Source organism: Calliopsis andreniformis, unplaced genomic scaffold (genome assembly GCF_051401765.1).
Source record: "Calliopsis andreniformis isolate RMS-2024a unplaced genomic scaffold, iyCalAndr_principal scaffold0018, whole genome shotgun sequence".
Lineage (NCBI taxonomy): Eukaryota > Metazoa > Arthropoda > Insecta > Hymenoptera > Andrenidae > Calliopsis > Calliopsis andreniformis.
In genome coordinates, this window is record NW_027480430.1 from 5,917,983 (window position 1) to 5,935,393 (window position 17,411).

Genomic DNA, 17,411 nt, shown 5'->3' on the forward strand with positions numbered 1-17,411 from the left:
TTGTATTTTATGCTTCTGGCGTTGACTTCTAAGTCCCTAACTATTCGATCTGGTGGAGCAACGCACTAGAGTGAAGCCTAGGTTGCTCGGAATGTAGAAATGTCCATAACTTTCACACTGGTTGCAATTATTCGTTTTATACGATGGAAAAGCTGTTGTATCTTTATTGCATTTCATACTTCGGGCGCTGACTTCTAAGGCCCTAACTATTCAACCTGTTGGGCCAACGCCCTAGCGTGAAGCCTAGGTTGCCCGGAAAGTAGAAATGACCATAACTTTCACACCGGTAGCAATTATTCGTTTTATGCGATAGAAAAACTGTTGTATTAATTATGCATTTTATGCTTCTGGCTACGACTTCTAAGGTCCTAGCTATTCGAGCTGGTGGAGCAACGCCCTAGAGTGAAGCCTAGGTTGCCCGGAACGTAGAGTTGACCATAACTTTCACATTGGTTGCTATTATTCGTTCTACACGATGGAAAAGCTGTTATACTTATATTGTATCTTATGCTTCTGGCGTTGACTTCTTAGGCCCTAACAATTCGATCTGGTGGAACAACGACCTAGAGTGAGGCCTAGGTAGCCCGGAACGTAGAAATGACCATCACTTCCATACTCGTAGCAATTAATCCTTTTATACGATGGAAAAACTGTTGTATTTTTATTTCATTTTATGCTTCCGGCGTTGACTTCTAAGGCCCTAACTATTGAATCTGTTGGAGCAACGCCCTAAGGTGAAGCCCAGGTTGCCCGGAACGTAGAAATGACGTTAACTTTCTTACTGGTTGCAATTACTCGTTTCATACGATTGAAAAGCTGTTGTATTTATATTGTATTTTATGCTTCTGTTGTTGACTTCTCATGCCCTAACTATTCCATCTGGTGGAACAACGCCCTATGGTGAAGCCTAGGTTGCCGGGAACGTAGAAATGACAATAACTTTCACACCGGTCGCAATTATTCGTTTTATACGGTGGAAAAGCTGTTCTATTTATTTTGTATTTTATGCTTCGGGCGTTGACTTCTAAGGCCCTAACTATTCAATCTGTTGAAGCAACGCCCTAGGGTGAAGCCTAGGTTGCCCGGAAAGTAGAAATGACCATAGCTTTCATACTGGTTGCAATTATTCGTTTTATACGATGGAAAAATTGTTGTATTTATATTGTATTTTATGCTTCTGGCGTTGACTTCTAAGGCCCTAACTATTCAATCTGTTGGAGCAACGCCCTAGGTCCAAGCCTCGGTTGCCCGGAAAGTAGAAATGACGTTAACTTTCATACTGGTTGCAATTATACGCTTTATACGATGGAAAAACTGTTGTATTTATATTGTATTTTATGCTTCTGGCGTTCACTTCTTAGGCCGTGACTATTCGATCTGGTGGAACAACGCCCTATGGTGAAGCCTAGGTTGGTCGCAACGTAGAAATGACCATAACTTTCACACCGGTAGCAATTATTCGTTTTACACGATGGAAAAACTGTTCCATTTATTTTGTATCTTATGCTGCTGGCGTTGACTTCTAAGGCACTAACTATTCGATCTGGTGGAGCAACGCCCTAGAGTGAAGCCTAAGTTGCCCGGAACGTAGAAATTACCATCACTTTCAAACTGGTTGCAAATATTCCTGTTATATGATGGAAAAACTGTTGTATTTTTATTGCATTTTATGCTTCGGGCAATGACTTCTAAGGCCCTATCTATTCAATCTGTAGGAGCAACGCCCTAGGGTGTTGCCTAGGTTGCCCGGAAAGTAGAAATGACCACAACTTTCATACTGGTTGCATCTACTCGTTTTATATGCTGGAAAAACAGTTGTATTTATATTGTATTTTATGCTTCTGGCGTTCACTTCTTAGGCCCTAACTATTCGATCTGGTGGAACAACGCCCTAGGGTGAAGCCTAGGTTGCCCGGAACGTAGAAATGACCATAATTTTTACACTGGTAGCAATTATTCGTTTTATACGATGGAAAAACTGTTCTATTTGTTTTGTGTTTTATGCTTCGGGCGTTGACTTCTAAGGCCCTAACTGTTTGATCTGGAGGAGCAACGCCCCAGAGTGAAGCCTAGGTTGCCCGGAACGTAGAAATGACCATAACTTTCACACTGGATGCTATTATTCGTTCTATACAATGGAAAAACTCTTATATTTATATTGTATCTTATGCTTCTGGCGTTGACTTCTTAGGCCCTAACAATTCGATCTGGTGGAACAACGCCCTAGAGTGAAGCCTAGGTTGCTCGGAATGTAGAAATGACCATAAAATTCACACTGGTTGAAATTATTCGTTTTATACGATGGAAAAGCTGTTGCAACTTTATTGTATTTTATGCTTCTGGCGTTGACTTCTAAGGCCCTAACTATTCGATCTGGTGGAGCAACGCCCTAGAGTAAAGCCTAGGTTGCCCGCAACGTAGAAATGACCATAACTTTCACACTGGTTGCTATTATTCGTTCTATACGATGGAAAAACTGATATATTTATATTGTATCTTATGCTTCTGGCGTTGACTTCTTAGGCCCTAACAATTCGATCTGGTGGAACAACGCCCTAGAGTGAAGCCTAGGTTGCCTGGAACGTACAAATGGCCATCACTTTCACACGGGTTGCAATTATTCCTGTTATAGGATGGAAAAACTGTTCTACTTATTTTGTATTTTATGCTTCGGGCGTTGACTTCTGAGGCCGTAGCCATTCGATGTGGTGGAAGAACGCCATAGAGTGAAGCCTAGGTTGCCCGGAACGTAGAAATGACCATCACTTTCAAACTGGTTGCAATTATTCGTTTTATATGATGGAGGAACTGTTGTATTTATATTGTATTTTATGCTGCTGGCGTTCACTTCTGAGGCAGTAGCTATTCGATGTGGTGGAAGAACGCCATAGAGTGAAGCCTAGGTTGCCCGGAACGTAGAAATGACCATAACTTTCATACTGGTGGCAATTATTCGTTTTATATGATGGAAAAACTGTTGTATTTATATTGTATTTTATGCTTCAGTCGTTGACGTCTGAGGCCGTAGCTATTAGATGTGGTGGAGCAACGCACTAGAGTGACGCCTTGGTTGCCCGGAACGTAGAAATGACCATTACTTTCGCAATGTTTGCATTTATTCATTTTATACGTTGAAAAACTGTTGTACTTATATTGTATTTTATGCTTCTGGCGTTGACCTCTTATGCCATAACTATTCCATCTGGTGGAACAACGCCCTAGGGTGAAGCCTAGGTTGCCCGGAACGTAGAAATGGAAATAACTTTTACACTGGTAGCAATTATTCGTTTTATACGATGGAAAAACTGTTCTATTTATTTTGTGTTTTATGCTTCGGGCGTTGACTTCTAAGGCCCTAACTGTTTGATCTGGTGGAGCAACGCCCCAGAGTGAAGCCTAGGTTGCCCGGAACGTAGAAATGACCATGACTTTCACACTGGATGCTATTATTCGTTCTATACGCTGGAAAAACAGTTGTATTTATATTGTATTTTATGCTTCTGGCGTTGACTTCTAAGGCACTAACTATTCGATCTGGTGGAGCAACGCAATAGAGTGAAGCCTAGGTTGCCCGGAACGTAGAATTGGCCATCACTTTCAAACTGGTTGCAATTATTCCTGTTATATGATGGTAACACTGTTGTATTTCTTTGGCATTTTATGGTTCGGGCGTTGACTTCTACGGCCCTAACTATTGAACCTGTTGGAGCAACGCCCTAGGGTGAAGCCTAGGTTGCTCGGAAAGTAGAAATGACCATAAGTTTCATACTGGTTGCAATTATTTGTTTTATACGATGGAAAAACTGTTGTATTTATATTGTATTTTATGCTTCTGGCGTTGACTTCTTAGGCCCTAACAATTCGATCTGGTGGAACAACGGCCTAGAGTGAAGCCTAGGTTGCCTGGAACGTACAAATGACCATCACTTTCACACGGGTTGCAATCATTCCTATTATAGGATGGAAAGACTGTTGTACTTTTATTGTATCTTATGCTTCAGGCGTTGACTTCTGGGGCAGTAGCTATTCGATGTGGTGCAAGAACGCCACAGAGTGAAGCCTAGGTTGCCCCGAACGTAGAAATGACCACAACTTTCATACTTGTTGCAATTATTCGTTTTATACGATGGAAAAACTGTTGTATTTATATTGTTTTTTATGCTTCTGGCGTTCACTTCTTAGGCCCTAACTATTCGATCTGGTGGAACAACGGCCTAGGGTGAAGCCTAGGTTGCCCGGAACGTAGAAATTACCATAACATTACACTGGTAGCAATTATTCGTTTTATACAATGGAAAAACTGTTTTATTTATTTTGTATTTAATTCTTCGGGCGTCGGCTTCTAAGGCCCTGACTGTTTGATCTGGCGGAGCAACGCCCTAGAGTGAAGCCTAGGTTGCCCGGAACTTAGAAATGACCATCACTTTCACAAGGGTTGCAATTATTCCTGTTATAGGATGGAAAGACTGTTGTATTTCTATTGTATTTTATGCTTCAGGCGTTGACTTCTGAGGCCGCAGCTATTCGATGTGGTGGAAGAACGCCATAGAGTGAAGCCTAGGTTGCCCGGAACGTAGAAATGACCATAACTTTCACACTGGTTGCTATTATTCGTTTTATACGATGGAAAAACTGTTCTATTTATTTTGTATTTTATGCTTCGGGCGTTGACTTCTAAGGCCCTAACTATTCGATCTGGTGGAACAACGCCCTGGGGAGATGCCTAGGTTGCCGGAACGTAGAAGTGACCATAACTTTCACACTGGTTGCTATTATTCGTTTTATACGATGGAAAAACTGTAGCGTTTATATTGTATTATATGCTGCTGGCGTTCACTTCTTAGGCCCTAACTATTCGATCTGGTGGAACAACGCCCTGTGGTGAAGCCTAGGTTGCCCGGAACGTAGAAATGACCATAACTTTCACACTGGTTGCTATTATTCGCTTTATACGATTGCAAAACTGTTATATTTATATTGTATTTTATGCTTCTGGCGTTGCCTTCTTAGGCGCTAACTGTTCGATCTGGTGGAACAACGCCCTAGAGTGAAGCCAAGGTTACCCGGAACGTAGAAATGACCAGTACTTTCACACTATTTGCAGTTACTACTGTTATACGATGGAAAAACTGTTGCATCTTTATTGAATTTTATTCTTCTGGCGTTGACTTCTAAGGCCCTAACTATTCTATCTGGTGGATCAACGCCCTAGAGTGAGGCCTAGGTTGCTCGGAATGTAAAAATGACCGTAACATTCACACTGGTTGTAATTATTCGTTTTATACGATGGGAAAACTGTTATATTTTTATTGTATTTTATGCTTCTGGCGTTGATTTCTTAGGCCCTAACTATTCTATCTCGTGGAACAACACCCTAGAGTGAGGCCTAGGTTGCCCGGATCGTAGAAATGACCATAACTTTCTAACTGGTAGCAATTATTCGTTTTATACAATGGAAAAACTGTTGTGTTTATTTTGTATTTTATGCTTCGGGCGTTGACTTCTAAGGCCCTAACTGTTTGATCTGGTGGAGCAACGCCCTAGAGTGAAGCCTAGGTTGCCCGGAACGTAGAAATGACCATAACTTTCACACTGGTTGCAATTATTCCGGTTATATGATGGAAAAACTGTTGTATTTTTATTGCATTTTATGCTTCGGGCATTCACTTCTAAGCCCCAAACTATTCAATCTGTTGCAGCAGCGCCCTAGGGTGTAGCCTAGGTTGCCCGGAAAGTAGAAATGACCGCAACTTTCACACTGGTTGCAATTACTCGTTTTATATGATGGAAAAACTGTTGTATTTATATTGTATTTTATGCTGCTGGCGTTCACTTCTTAGGCCCTAACTATTCGATCTGGTGGGACAACGCCCAGGGGTGAAGCCTAGGTTGCCCGGAACGCAGAAATGATCATAACATTTACACTGGTAGCAATTATTCGTTTTATACAATGGAAAAACTGTTGTATTTATATTGTATTTTATGCTTCTGGCGTTGACTTCTTAGGCCCTAGCTATTCGATCTGGTGGAGCAATGCCTCAGAGTTAAGTCTAGGATGCCCGAAACGCCGAAATGATCATTACTTTCACGCTTGTTGCAATTATTCCTTTTATACGATGAAAAGACCGTTGTATTTTTGTTGTATTTTATGCTTCAGGCGTAGGCTTCTAAGGCCGTAGCTATTCGATATGGTGGAGCACCGCCCTAGAGTGAAGCCTAGGTTGCCCGGAACGTAGAAATGACCATAACTTTTACACTGGTAGCAATTATTCGTTTTAGACAATGGAAAAACTGTTCTATTTATTTTGCATTTTATGCTTCGGGCGTTGACTTCTAAGGCCCTAACTGTTCGATCTGGTGGAGCAACGCCCTAGATTGAAGCCTAGGTTGCCCGGAACGTAGAAATGACCATTTCTTTAACACTGTTTGCAATTATTCGTTTTATACGATGGAAAAACTGTTGTATTTATATTGTATTATATGCTGCTGGCGTTCACTTCTTAGGCCCTAACTATTCGATCTGGTGGAACAACGCCCTGTGGTGAAGCCTAGGTTGCCCGGAACGTAGAAATGACCATAACTTTCACACTGGTTGCTATTATTCGCTTTATACGATTGCAAAACTGTTATATTTATATTGTATTTTATGCTTCTGGCGTTGCCTTCTTAGGCGCTAACTGTTCGATCTGGTGGAACAACGCCCTAGAGTGAAGCCAAGGTTACCCGGAACGTAGAAATGACCAGTACTTTCACACTATTTGCAGTTACTCCTGTTATACGATGGAAAAACTGTTGCATCTTTATTGAATTTTATTCTTCTGGCGTTGACTTCTAAGGCCCTAACTATTCTATCTGGTGGATCAACGCCCTAGAGTGAGGCCTAGGTTGCTCGGAATGTAAAAATGACCATAACATTCACACTGGTTGTAATTATTCGTTTTATACGATGGGAAAACTGTTATATTTTTATTGTATTTTATGCTTCTGGCGTTGATTTCTTAGGCCCTAACTATTCAATCTCGTGGAACAACACCCTAGAGTGAGGCCTAGGTTGCCCGGAACGTAGAAATGACCATAACTTTCTAACTGGTAGCAATTATTCGTTTTATACAATGGAAAAACTGTTGTGTTTATTTTGTATTTTATGTTTCGGGCGTTGACTTCTGAGGCCGCAGCTATTCGATGTGGTGGAAGAACGCCATAGAGTGAAGCCTAGGTTGCCCGCAACGTAGAAATGACCATAACTTTCACACTGGTTGCTATTATTCGTTTTATACGATGGAAAAACTGTTCTATTTATTTTGTATTTTATGCTTCGGGCGTTGACTTCTAAGGCCCTAACTATTCGATCTGGTGGAACAACGCCCTGGGGAGATGCCTAGGTTGCCGGAACGTAGAAGTGACCATAACTTTCACACTGGTTGCTATTATTCGTTTTATACGATGGAAAAACTGTAGCGTTTATATTGTATTATATGCTGCTGGCGTTCACTTCTTAGGCCCTAACTATTCGATCTGGTGGAACAACGCCCTGTGGTGAAGCCTAGGTTGCCCGGAACGTAGAAATGACCATAACTTTCACACTGGTTGCTATTATTCGCTTTATACGATTGCAAAACTGTTATATTTATATTGTATTTTATGCTTCTGGCGTTGCCTTCTTAGGCGCTAACTGTTCGATCTGGTGGAACAACGCCCTAGAGTGAAGCCAAGGTTACCCGGAACGTAGAAATGACCAGTACTTTCACACTATTTGCAGTTACTCCTGTTATACGATGGAAAAACTGTTGCATCTTTATTGAATTTTATTCTTCTGGCGTTGACTTCTAAGGCCCTAACTATTCTATCTGGTGGATCAACGCCCTAGAGTGAGGCCTAGGTTGCTCGGAATGTAAAAATGACCGTAACATTCACACTGGTTGTAATTATTCGTTTTATACGATGGGAAAACTGTTATATTTTTATTGTATTTTATGCTTCTGGCGTTGATTTCTTAGGCCCTAACTATTCTATCTCGTGGAACAACACCCTAGAGTGAGGCCTAGGTTGCCCGGATCGTAGAAATGACCATAACTTTCTAACTGGTAGCAATTATTCGTTTTATACAATAGAAAAACTGTTGTGTTTATTTTGTATTTTATGCTTCGGGCGTTGACTTCTAAGGCCCTAACTGTTTGATCTGGTGGAGCAACGCCCTAGAGTGAAGCCTAGGTTGCCCGGAACGTAGAAATGACCATAACTTTCACACTGGTTGCAATTATTCCGGTTATATGATGGAAAAACTGTTGTATTTTTATTGCATTTTATGCTTCGGGCATTCACTTCTAAGCCCCAAACTATTCAATCTGTTGCAGCAGCGCCCTAGGGTGTAGCCTAGGTTGCCCGGAAAGTAGAAATGACCGCAACTTTCACACTGGTTGCAATTACTCGTTTTATATGATGGAAAAACTGTTGTATTTATATTGTATTTTATGCTGCTGGCGTTCACTTCTTAGGCCCTAACTATTCGATCTGGTGGGACAACGCCCAGGGGTGAAGCCTAGGTTGCCCGGAACGCAGAAATGATCATAACATTTACACTGGTGTCAATTATTCGTTTTATACAATGGAAAAACTGTTGTATTTATATTGTATTTTATGCTTCTGGCGTTGACTTCTTAGGCCCTAGCTATTCGATCTGGTGGAGCAATGCCTCAGAGTTAAGTCTAGGATGCCCGAAACGCCGAAATGATCATTACTTTCACGCTTGTTGCAATTATTCCTTTTATACGATGAAAAGACCGTTGTATTTTTGTTGTATTTTATGCTTCAGGCGTAGGCTTCTAAGGCCGTAGCTATTCGATATGGTGGAGCACCGCCCTAGAGTGAAGCCTAGGTTGCCCGGAACGTAGAAATGACCATAACTTTTACACTGGTAGCAATTATTCGTTTTAGACAATGGAAAAACTGTTCTATTTATTTTGCATTTTATGCTTCGGGCGTTGACTTCTAAGGCCCTAACTGTTCGATCTGGTGGAGCAACGCCCTAGATTGAAGCCTAGGTTGCCCGGAACGTAGAAATGACCATTTCTTTAACACTGTTTGCAATTATTCGTTTTATACGATGGAAAAACTGTTGTCTTTATATTGTATTATATGCTGATGGCGTTCACTTCTTAGGCCCTAACTATTCGATCTGGTGGAACAACGCCCTGTGGTGAAGCCTAGGTTGCCCGGAACGTAGAAATGACCATAACTTTCACACTGGTTGCTATTATTCGCTTTATACGATTGCAAAACTGTTATATTTATAATGTATTTTATGCTTCTGGCGTTGCCTTCTTAGGCGCTAACTGTTCGATCTGGTGGAACAACGCCCTAGAGTGAAGCCAAGGTTACCCGGAACGTAGAAATGACCAGTACTTTCACACTATTTGCAGTTACTCCTGTTATACGATGGAAAAACTGTTGCATCTTTATTGAATTTTATTCTTCTGGCGTTGACTTCTAAGGCCCTAACTATTCTATCTGGTGGGTTCAACGCCCTAGAGTGAGGCCTAGGTTGCTCGGAATGTAAAAATGACCATAACATTCACACTGGTTGTAATTATTCGATTTATACGATGGGAAAACTGTTATATTTTTATTGTATTTTATGCTTCTGGCGTTGATTTCTTAGGCCCTAACTATTCAATCTCGTGGAACAACACCCTAGAGTGAGGCCTAGGTTGCCCGGAACGTAGAAATGACCATAACTTTCTAACTGGTAGCAATTATTCGTTTTATACAATGGAAAAACTGTTGTGTTTATTTTGTATTTTATGTTTCGGGCGTTGACTTCTAAGGCCCTAACTGTTTGATCTGGTGGAGCAACGCCCTAGAGTGAAGCCTAGGTTGCCCGGAACGTAGAAATGACCATAACTTTCACACTGGTTGCAATTATTCCGGTTATATGATGGAAAAACTGTTGTATTTTTATTGCATTTTATGCTTCGGGCATTCACTCCTAAGGCCCAAACTATTCAATCTGTTGCAGCAGCGCCCTAGGGTGTAGCCTAGGTTGCCCGGAAAGTAGAAATGACCGCAACTTTCACACTGGTTGCAATTACTCGTTTTATATGATGGAAAAACTGTTGTATTTATATTGTATTTTATGCTGCTGGCGTTCACTTCTTAGGCCCTAGCTATTCGATCTGGTGGAACAACGCCCAGGGGTGAAGCCTAGGTTGCCCGGAACGCAGAAATGATCATAACTTTTACACTGGTAGCAATTATTCGTTTTATACAATGGAAAAACTGTTGTATTTATATTGTATTTTATGCTTCTGGCGTTGACTTCTTAGGCCCTAACTATTCGATCTGGTGGAGCAATGCCTCAGAGTTAAGTCTAGGATGCCCGAAACGCCGAAATGATCATTACTTTCACGCTTGTTGCAATTATTCCTTTTATACGATGAAAAGACCGTTGTATTTTTGTTGTATTTTATGCTTCAGGCGTAGGCTTCTAAGGCCGTAGCTATTCGATATGGTGGAGCACCGCCCTAGAGTGAAGCCTAGGTTGCCCGGAACGTAGAAATGACCATAACTTTTACACTGGTAGCAATTACTCGTTTTATACAATGGAAAAACTGTTCTATTTATTTTGTATTTTATGCTTCGGGCGTTGACTTCTAAGGCCCTGACTATTGAATCTGTTGGAGCAACGCCCTAGAGTGAAGACCAGGTTGCTCGCAATGTAGAAATGACCATAGCTTTCACACTGGTTGCAATTATTCGTTTTATACGATGGAAAAACTGTTGTATTTATATTGGATTTTATGCTTCTGGCGTTCACTTCTTAGGCCCTAACTATTCGATCTGGTGGAACAACGCCCTAGGGTGAAGCCTAGGTTGCCCGGAACGTAGAAATGACCATAACTTTTACACTGGTAGCAATTATTCGTTTGATACAATGGAAAAACTGTTCTATTTATTTTGTATTTTATGCTTCGGGCGCTGACTTCTAAGGCCCTAACTGTTTGATCTGGTGGAGCAACGCCCTAGAGTGAAGTCTAGGTTGCCCGGAACGTAGAAATGACAATTACTTTCACACTGTTTGCTATTATTCCTTTTATACGATGCGAAAGCTGTTGTATTTATATCGTATTTTATGCTTCTGGCGTTGACTTCTAAGGACCTAACCATTCGATCTGGTGGAGCAACGGCCTAAGGTGAAGCCTAGGTTGCCCGCAACGTAGAAATGGCCATAACTTTTACACTGGTAGCAATTATTCGTTTTATACAATGGAAAAACTGTTCTATTTATTTTGTATTTTATGCTTCGGGCGTTAACTTCCAAGGCCCTAACTGTTTCATCTGGTGGAGCAACGCCCTAGGGTGAAGCCTAGGTTGCCCGGAACGTAGAAATGACCATTACTTTCACACTGTTTGCAATTATTCCTTTTATACTATGGAAAAGCTGTTGTATTTATATCGTATTTTATGCTTCTGGCGTTGACTTCTAAGGCCCTAGCTATTCGATCTAGTGGAGCAACGCCCTAGAGTGAAGCCTAGGTTGCCCGGAACGTAGAAATGACCTTCACTATCAAACTGGTTGCAATTAATCCTGTTATACGATGGAAAAACTGTTGTATTTTTATTGCATTTTATGCTTCTGGCGTTCACTTCTTAGGCGCTAACTATTCGATCTGGTGGAACAGCGCCCTAGGGTTAAGCCTAGGTTGCCCGGAACGTAGAAATGACCATAAGTTTCATAATGGTTGCAATTATTCGTTTTATACGATGGAAAAACTGTTGTATTTCTATTGTATTTTATGCTTCGGGCGTTGACTTCTTAGGCCCTAACACTTCGATCTGGTGGAGCAACGCCCTACAGTGAAGCCTAGGTTGCTCGGAATGTAGAAATGACCATAGCTTTCACACTGGTTGCAATTATTCGTTTTGTATGATGGAAAATCTGTTGTATTTATATTGTATTTTATGCTTCTGGCGTTCACTTCTTAGGCCCTAACTATTCGATCTGGTGGAACAACGGCCTAAGGTGAAGCCTAGGTTGCCCGCAACGTAGAAATGGCCATAACTTTTACACTGGCAGCAATTATTCGTTTTATACAATGGAAGAAATGTTGTATTTATATTGTATTTTATGCTTCTGGCGTTGACTTCTTAGGTCCTAACTATTCGATCTGGTGGAGCAATGCCTCAGAGTTAAGTCTAGGATGCCCGAAACGCCGAAATGATCATTACTTTCACGCTTGTTGCAATTACTCCTTTTATACGATGAAAAGACCGTTGTATTTTTATTGTATTTTATGCTTCAGGCGTAGGCTTCTAAGGCCGTAGCTATTCGATATGGTGGAGCACCGCCCTAGAGTGAAGCCTAGGTTGCCCGGAACGTAGAAATGACCATAACTTTTACACTGGTAGCAATTATTCGCTTTATACAATGGAAAAACTGTTCTATTTATTTTGCATTTTATGCTTCGGGCGTTGACTTCTAAGGCCCTAACTGTTTGATCTGGTGGAGCAACGCCCTAGATTGAAGCCTAGGTTGCCCGGAACGTAGAAATGACCATTTCTTTAACACTGTTTGCAATTATTCCTTTTATATGATGGAAAAACTGTTCTACTTATTTTGTATTTTATGCCTTGGGCGTTGACTTCTTTGGCCCTAACAATTCGATCTGGTGGAGCAACGCCCTAGAGTGAAGCCTAGGTTGCCTGGAACGTACAAATGACAATCACTTTCACACGGATTGCAATTATTCCTGTTATAGGATGTAAAGGCTGTTGTATTTTTATTGCATTTTATGCTTCTGGCGTTCACTTCTTAGGCCCTAACTATTCGATCTGGTGGAACAACGCCCTAGGGTGAAGCCTAGGTTGCCCGGAACGTAGAAATGACCATAACTTTTACACTGGTAGCAATTATTCGTTTTATACAATGGAAAAACTGTTCTATTTATTTTGTATTTTATGCTTCGGGCGTTGACTTCTAAGGCCCTGACTATTGAATCTGTTGGAGCAACGCCCTAGAGTGTAGACCAGGTTGCTCGCAATGTAGAAATGACCATAGCTTTCACACTGGTTGCAATTATTCGTTTTATACGATGGAAAAACTGTTGTATTTATATAGGATTTTATGCTTCTGGCGTTCACTTCTTAGGCCCTAACTATTCGATCTGGTGGAACAACGCCCTAGGGTGAAGCCTAGGTTGCCCGGAACGTAGAAATGACCATAACTTTCACACTGGTTGCTATTATTCGTTTTATACGATGGAAAAACTGTTCTATTTATTTTGTATTTTATGCTTCGGGCGTTGACTTCTAAGGCCCTAACTATTCGATCTGGTGGAACAACGCCCTGGGGAGATGCCTAGGTTGCCGGAACGTAGAAGTGACCATAACTTTCACACTGGTTGCTATTATTCGTTTTATACGATGGAAAAACTGTAGCGTTTATATTGTATTATATGCTGCTGGCGTTCACTTCTTAGGCCCTAACTATTCGATCTGGTGGAACAACGCCCTGTGGTGAAGCCTAGGTTGCCCGGAACGTAGAAATGACCATAACTTTCACACTGGTTGCTATTATTCGCTTTATACGATTGCAAAACTGTTATATTTATATTGTATTTTATGCTTCTGGCGTTGCCTTCTTAGGCGCTAACTGTTCGATCTGGTGGAACAACGCCCTAGAGTGAAGCCAAGGTTACCCGGAACGTAGAAATGACCAGTACTTTCACACTATTTGCAGTTACTACTGTTATACGATGGAAAAACTGTTGCATCTTTATTGAATTTTATTCTTCTGGCGTTGACTTCTAAGGCCCTAACTATTCTATCTGGTGGATCAACGCCCTAGAGTGAGGCCTAGGTTGCTCGGAATGTAAAAATGACCGTAACATTCACACTGGTTGTAATTATTCGTTTTATACGATGGGAAAACTGTTATATTTTTATTGTATTTTATGCTTCTGGCGTTGATTTCTTAGGCCCTAACTATTCTATCTCGTGGAACAACACCCTAGAGTGAGGCCTAGGTTGCCCGGATCGTAGAAATGACCATAACTTTCTAACTGGTAGCAATTATTCGTTTTATACAATGGAAAAACTGTTGTGTTTATTTTGTATTTTATGCTTCGGGCGTTGACTTCTAAGGCCCTAACTGTTTGATCTGGTGGAGCAACGCCCTAGAGTGAAGCCTAGGTTGCCCGGAACGTAGAAATGACCATAACTTTCACACTGGTTGCAATTATTCCGGTTATATGATGGAAAAACTGTTGTATTTTTATTGCATTTTATGCTTCGGGCATTCACTTCTAAGCCCCAAACTATTCAATCTGTTGCAGCAGCGCCCTAGGGTGTAGCCTAGGTTGCCCGGAAAGTAGAAATGACCGCAACTTTCACACTGGTTGCAATTACTCGTTTTATATGATGGAAAAACTGTTGTATTTATATTGTATTTTATGCTGCTGGCGTTCACTTCTTAGGCCCTAACTATTCGATCTGGTGGGACAACGCCCAGGGGTGAAGCCTAGGTTGCCCGGAACGCAGAAATGATCATAACATTTACACTGGTAGCAATTATTCGTTTTATACAATGGAAAAACTGTTGTATTTATATTGTATTTTATGCTTCTGGCGTTGACTTCTTAGGCCCTAGCTATTCGATCTGGTGGAGCAATGCCTCAGAGTTAAGTCTAGGATGCCCGAAACGCCGAAATGATCATTACTTTCACGCTTGTTGCAATTATTCCTTTTATACGATGAAAAGACCGTTGTATTTTTGTTGTATTTTATGCTTCAGGCGTAGGCTTCTAAGGCCGTAGCTATTCGATATGGTGGAGCACCGCCCTAGAGTGAAGCCTAGGTTGCCCGGAACGTAGAAATGACCATAACTTTTACACTGGTAGCAATTATTCGTTTTAGACAATGGAAAAACTGTTCTATTTATTTTGCATTTTATGCTTCGGGCGTTGACTTCTAAGGCCCTAACTGTTCGATCTGGTGGAGCAACGCCCTAGATTGAAGCCTAGGTTGCCCGGAACGTAGAAATGACCATTTCTTTAACACTGTTTGCAATTATTCGTTTTATACGATGGAAAAACTGTTGTATTTATATTGTATTATATGCTGCTGGCGTTCACTTCTTAGGCCCTAACTATTCGATCTGGTGGAACAACGCCCTGTGGTGAAGCCTAGGTTGCCCGGAACGTAGAAATGACCATAACTTTCACACTGGTTGCTATTATTCGCTTTATACGATTGCAAAACTGTTATATTTATATTGTATTTTATGCTTCTGGCGTTGCCTTCTTAGGCGCTAACTGTTCGATCTGGTGGAACAACGCCCTAGAGTGAAGCCAAGGTTACCCGGAACGTAGAAATGACCAGTACTTTCACACTATTTGCAGTTACTCCTGTTATACGATGGAAAAACTGTTGCATCTTTATTGAATTTTATTCTTCTGGCGTTGACTTCTAAGGCCCTAACTATTCTATCTGGTGGATCAACGCCCTAGAGTGAGGCCTAGGTTGCTCGGAATGTAAAAATGACCATAACATTCACACTGGTTGTAATTATTCGTTTTATACGATGGGAAAACTGTTATATTTTTATTGTATTTTATGCTTCTGGCGTTGATTTCTTAGGCCCTAACTATTCAATCTCGTGGAACAACACCCTAGAGTGAGGCCTAGGTTGCCCGGAACGTAGAAATGACCATAACTTTCTAACTGGTAGCAATTATTCGTTTTATACAATGGAAAAACTGTTGTGTTTATTTTGTATTTTATGTTTCGGGCGTTGACTTCTGAGGCCGCAGCTATTCGATGTGGTGGAAGAACGCCATAGAGTGAAGCCTAGGTTGCCCGGAACGTAGAAATGACCATAACTTTCACACTGGTTGCTATTATTCGTTTTATACGATGGAAAAACTGTTCTATTTATTTTGTATTTTATGCTTCGGGCGTTGACTTCTAAGGCCCTAACTATTCGATCTGGTGGAACAACGCCCTGGGGAGATGCCTAGGTTGCCGGAACGTAGAAGTGACCATAACTTTCACACTGGTTGCTATTATTCGTTTTATACGATGGAAAAACTGTAGCGTTTATATTGTATTATATGCTGCTGGCGTTCACTTCTTAGGCCCTAACTATTCGATCTGGTGGAACAACGCCCTGTGGTGAAGCCTAGGTTGCCCGGAACGTAGAAATGACCATAACTTTCACACTGGTTGCTATTATTCGCTTTATACGATTGCAAAACTGTTATATTTATATTGTATTTTATGCTTCTGGCGTTGCCTTCTTAGGCGCTAACTGTTCGATCTGGTGGAACAACGCCCTAGAGTGAAGCCAAGGTTACCCGGAACGTAGAAATGACCAGTACTTTCACACTATTTGCAGTTACTCCTGTTATACGATGGAAAAACTGTTGCATCTTTATTGAATTTTATTCTTCTGGCGTTGACTTCTAAGGCCCTAACTATTCTATCTGGTGGATCAACGCCCTAGAGTGAGGCCTAGGTTGCTCGGAATGTAAAAATGACCGTAACATTCACACTGGTTGTAATTATTCGTTTTATACGATGGGAAAACTGTTATATTTTTATTGTATTTTATGCTTCTGGCGTTGATTTCTTAGGCCCTAACTATTCTATCTCGTGGAACAACACCCTAGAGTGAGGCCTAGGTTGCCCGGATCGTAGAAATGACCATAACTTTCTAACTGGTAGCAATTATTCGTTTTATACAATAGAAAAACTGTTGTGTTTATTTTGTATTTTATGCTTCGGGCGTTGACTTCTAAGGCCCTAACTGTTTGATCTGGTGGAGCAACGCCCTAGAGTGAAGCCTAGGTTGCCCGGAACGTAGAAATGACCATAACTTTCACACTGGTTGCAATTATTCCGGTTATATGATGGAAAAACTGTTGTATTTTTATTGCATTTTATGCTTCGGGCATTCACTTCTAAGCCCCAAACTATTCAATCTGTTGCAGCAGCGCCCTAGGGTGTAGCCTAGGTTGCCCGGAAAGTAGAAATGACCGCAACTTTCACACTGGTTGCAATTACTCGTTTTATATGATGGAAAAACTGTTGTATTTATATTGTATTTTATGCTGCTGGCGTTCACTTCTTAGGCCCTAACTATTCGATCTGGTGGGACAACGCCCAGGGGTGAAGCCTAGGTTGCCCGGAACGCAGAAATGATCATAACATTTACACTGGTGTCAATTATTCGTTTTATACAATGGAAAAACTGTTGTATTTATATTGTATTTTATGCTTCTGGCGTTGACTTCTTAGGCCCTAGCTATTCGATCTGGTGGAGCAATGCCTCAGAGTTAAGTCTAGGATGCCCGAAACGCCGAAATGATCATTACTTTCACGCTTGTTGCAATTATTCCTTTTATACGATGAAAAGA